The sequence below is a fragment of the Bufo gargarizans genome, chromosome 5 (genome assembly GCF_014858855.1).
Source record: "Bufo gargarizans isolate SCDJY-AF-19 chromosome 5, ASM1485885v1, whole genome shotgun sequence".
Lineage (NCBI taxonomy): Eukaryota > Metazoa > Chordata > Amphibia > Anura > Bufonidae > Bufo > Bufo gargarizans.
In genome coordinates, this window is record NC_058084.1 from 21,945,487 (window position 1) to 21,950,495 (window position 5,009).

Here is a 5,009-nt window from a genome sequence, read left to right on the forward strand (position 1 = left end):
CGCCATCTGTGCGCTTTCTACAGAAGACTGGGTGGGAGATAATGTGAACGTGCTGGATCCACTGTCGGCCACCCAATTGACTAATGCCTGTACCTGCTCAGGCCTTACCATCCTTAGAACGGCATTGGGCCCCACCAAATATCGCTGTAAATTCTGGCGTCTACTGGGACCTGAGGTAGTTGGTACACTAGGACGTGTGGCTGTGGCAGAACGGCCACGTCCTCTCCCAGCACCAGAGGGTCCACTAACACCATCACGACCATGTCCACGTCCGCGTCCCTTACTAGATGTTTTCCTCATTGTTACTGTTCACCACAATAAGAAAAAAAATATTTGGCCCAATGTATCGTATTCAAATTCAGGCCTTTTTTTACAGGCACCTAACACTATCTGGCTATCTATTTAGGTACCGTATTACACTAATACAGGCACAGCAGTAACCAGTGGCGTAACTAGAGTTCTATGGGCCCCAGGGCAAACTTTAAATTGGGGCCCCCCCGCCAAGACTCCACCCCCGCCAAGACTCCACCCCCGCCAAGACTCCACCCCCGCCAAGACTCCACCCCCGCCAAGACTCCACCCCCTCCCGGTTTGAAAGTGTTGTAGTTGAATATTAAATAGAAGGAGATAGGGGTTTTAATTTTTTTTTTTTAATGTTACCATATAAAATATAGAAAAAAATGTTAAAAGCGTTCCAGAACAAAGATTCTCCACATAAGGCATAAAGCTTCTTGACCCATATCTTGGTAAATCACCTACAATTAAAAAATATAATAATCACAGAATATTGGCTGTCAGTTTGGTGCCTAATTAGATAAGAATTTCAAATATAATACATTTTTTTTACTTACTGAAATTTGATTGTGAATAAGTACGAGTTGTGCTTCTTAACAAGAACAGAAATCCAAATAAAACATCAAAATTAACCAGCCAGGTCCAACGAGGAGGCATCAAGTAGAAAGGAACCAATTTGTTCTCACTGTAAGAAAGGAGATGGTAGCATTTATTAAGTGACATAATTAGATATGTTAAATATAAAATTATATACATTTTTTTACTTACCAAAATTTGAATGTGAAAAGGAACGAGTCATGCTTCTTAACCAGAACAGAAATCCAAATAAAACATCAAAATTAACCAGCCAGGTCCAACGAGGAGGCATCAAGTAGAAAGGAACCAATTTGTTCTCACTGTAAGAAAGGAGATGGTAGCATTTATTAAGTGACATAATTAGATATGTTAAATATAAAATTATATACATTTTTTTACTTACCAAAATTTGAATGTGAAAAGGAACGAGTCATGCTTCTTAACCAGAACAGAAATCCAAATGAAACATCAAAATTAACCAGCCAGGTCCAACGAGGAGGCATCAAGTAGAAAGGAACCAATTTGTTCTCACTGTAGGAAAGGAGATGGTAGCATTTATTAAGTTGCATAATTAGATATGTTAAATATAAAATTATATAAATTTTTTACTTACCAAAATTTGATTGTGAATAAGCACGAGTTGTGCTTCTCAACCAAAACAGAAATCCAAATGAAACATCAAAATTAACCAGCCAGGTCCAACGAGGAGGCATCAAGTAGAAAGGAACCAATTTGTTCTCACTGTAGGAAAGGAGATGGTAGCATTTAGTAATTATGTTAAGTATTTTTGATGTTGGTAACATCTGCCTTCTTTTTGATATTAAGCTTTTGTTGTGCAGAAACCAGTGCTGTATTCAAATAGTTCAAAGGCGGTCGTTGTGTTTTAGAGTGTAACAACATCAGAATTGTTTATTAATCTGCATCATTGTTACCAAAAAGAAGGCAGCTAAAATAGAACCAAACTAGTTAACTGTTTAGTACAACCAAAGTTGAATAAATTGAACTGGGTTAGTATGAACTTTGATAATATAACTCCCTGTACCCAACAAACTGCTCACTTACGCAAAATACATATTACTAGAAGTTGCGCCGTCTCGCTTTAGACTCAGCAAATTTGTCAACAATAGCTGGAATGTCCAGTTTTCTTGCTCTTTCATTCTCAATGCTTAGAAGGGCAAGGCCAGAAAGCCGTTGTTGTGACATGCTGTTTCTCAAGTAATTTTTAATCAGAGATAATTTGGAAAATGATCTTTCTGCAGATGCCACCGTCACTGGTAATGTGAGGAAAAGTATTAAAGCTGTACATACATCCGGTAGGGTAGATGACAAAGCAGCATTGTCAATTATAAGCAGGTGTGCCAAATCTTTAACTGTGTGGAGCTCAGAGATCTCATTTTGCAGTGCGCTCCGAAAACTAACCAATTGCCCTGCGAAATCGGAAGATATGTCATCTTGGTAATAATGCTGAAATTGCAGTGCAGCTTGAAACAAGTTATCCTCTGATTCAGTCGCCAGCACACGTGGCTGAATGATCCGAAATCTTTCAACTACAGTGTTCATGCTACCAAATCTGCTTGATAACTGGGATGTTATTACATCTAAAGTAGCATAAAAAATTGTAGTTTTAAATCTCTTCTCTGGGTCTTGCAGTCTTTCGTCCAAACATAGCTCCCCACTATGGCGCTTTACTTTGGGCACTCTTTTAATTACAAACATTGCAGGAATTCCCCACTTCTCAGCAAGTTTGATAGCTGTTGTTTTAGCATCTTCAAATTGCTTCCTGTAGCTGCTAAGAGCTTCAATGGCATTATGAATTAAATGGGCTGCATTGCACAGATCCATATGTTCTGACTGCAGAACCTTTGATATTGCATTTATATGCTCCAGAACTTTACTCTGTAGAACAAGTAGGAAGACAAACTCAAAAGATTCAATTTTATTCCTAAGGACCCTGGCCTCTTCCCTCTCTTTACTTTTGGTCGAAGTCAATATTAATTTAGACAGTGCTTTAAGGACATCAACAAACCGAAAGCGTAGGGCAAGCAGCGAGTCATAACGGGATGACCATCGTGTTGGGCACAGTCTTTTTAGGGTCACAGAGGATTCAGTGGTTAGTGACTGAAGAACAGACCATCGGGTGATACTTTCTCCAAAAAAAACATACAAACTCTGTATCACCTCAAAAAATCTTGACACCTCAGGTACGTGGCTCACGGCATCTTGTAGAACTAAATTAAGGTTGTGGGCTGCACAGTGAATGTACAAGGCATTTCTTTCTTTCTTTTGAATGCGAGTTTGAACACCCGAGTATACTCCACTCATGGTGGCAGCACCATCATAACCCTGCCCCCGACATTTTGATAGCTGTAAACCTCTACTTTCTATACATTTTATAATGTCATTTTCAAGTCCTGCAGCACTAGGGTCTTCTACGACATGAAAACCTAAAAATGCTTCTTGTATAGCTATAGCAGTTGCCCTTTGGGTTTTGTCTCTGCTTACAGTCACATATCGGAATATTTGACTTAATTGGTCAACTTTAGAAACATCTTGTGTTGTGTCCATAATTATTGAATAAAAATTGGAGGCTTTAATTTCACTCACAATGCCTTCTTCTACTTTTTTTGAAAGGATATCTATTATTTCATTTTGTATTTTGGGGCTTAGGTATTTAGCTGTCCCCTGCGGTAACTGGAGTAGCTCCTTCAAAACATGGTCATATTCTGCGAGCAGCTCTACAATAGAGAGAAAGTTGCCATTATTACTCTCGCCTATTTTTTCGACATGACCACGGAAAGCTAGATTAGACATTGCCATGGTTAAGGTCACATTGGTTATTCGATGAAGGACTTGTCGCCAAAAGTTTTTCTCTTTTAAAATTTGTCTTTCAGTCTCTGCATCTATGTTTTTTTTTCTCCTCCATTGATCATACACAATACAAGCGTCCATGTGAGCTTGGGAAGCTTCATGAATCTGTATTTTTGCTGAGAGCCTTTGCCATTTTTTTATTCCTTTAGCCCATGCAGGTTCAAAGCCTAATCTTTTACGATCACCAAATAACCAGCATGGCTCGCAATAAGCAACGTTTAGCTTTGGAGAGTAGCATAACCACATGACAGGAATCTTATGGCCTGCTTTTGTAATTCTGTCATAGTACTTCTCAGAGAAACACCTGTTATCGTTATCTCTGGGAAATGGCCCGTTAGGTCTGCAGGGGCCATTAGAAAGAATAAATTTTTTTATGTTGGGGTCTTTTATTGTAATGGGAAAATGTCCCCTATCTGTAACATACTTTTCTCCAAGTAAAGTACGTTCTATACAGACAGTGCCAGCATCTTCACTTTCTAAACTTTCTTGTACTTCAGATATACTGGCACTTGTATGCGGCTCCACTTCTTCAATGCTAGGACTGAAGCTACATGTTTCACTGTGGATACTATCCTCCTCCATCAACGATTGAGAGCTTTCAATAACTGTACTAGTAGAAGGTCTCTCACTTATGTCCTCACACTGACCAGTTATGGTCTCAGTAGTTGCAGAACCACCAGAAGCACCAGCAGCCTGTGAAAAATAGCTGCTTATTTTTGGGAGTTTCTGAGTTTTTTTCTCATCTTCCCTTTTTCTTTTGCGTTTTTGTGAGCCACTCATATGATGGTAAGACGACATTATGGTGGATTAGGTTAGTTGCTGCGACACAAATGTATTTAATCTGCAAATTAAATATGAAAATTGCCTGAGTTTCAAAGACTTTGAGATTGAAAAAACGGCAACAATGGCATAAAACAGTTCTTTTCCAACTGAAATACAGAACTCACTAGTGAGGCACACCCCAATTGTTGGGGAGACACTACTCCATTATTGGTACAGAAGAACGAAAAGGACAGATTTGTTACAAACCTGAGCCGAACTGAGCCTACAGACCCGTCACATGCCGGAGACCTAAGCGCACCTTTGTGACATCAGGCATAAAGAAAACAGGCGAAATGGATCAAGGGCCAGGGAATTTTAATACAAGGTAACAGACGTACAAGACAATAACAGGAGTGCCTCAGTTACTGTTACAGATCAGCGGGTGTGGACCCACTGCGCCACTGACTGGCTATACTCTGGAGGGGCGTGACTAAGCAACTACCTGGTCT

General features: G+C 39.6%; 1 long non-coding RNA gene across 1 annotated transcript; it reads right to left on the bottom strand.

The window, feature by feature from the left end:
* Positions 1–623: 623 nt before the first annotated feature.
* On the bottom strand, positions 624–1,525 carry LOC122937789. Its single transcript, XR_006389920.1, has 5 exons — positions 1,484–1,525; positions 1,274–1,401; positions 1,063–1,190; positions 852–979; positions 624–755 (listed from the first exon to the last, which is right to left on the bottom strand). It is a non-coding gene; the product is annotated as an uncharacterized LOC122937789 (long non-coding RNA).
* Positions 1,526–5,009: the final 3,484 nt, after the last annotated feature.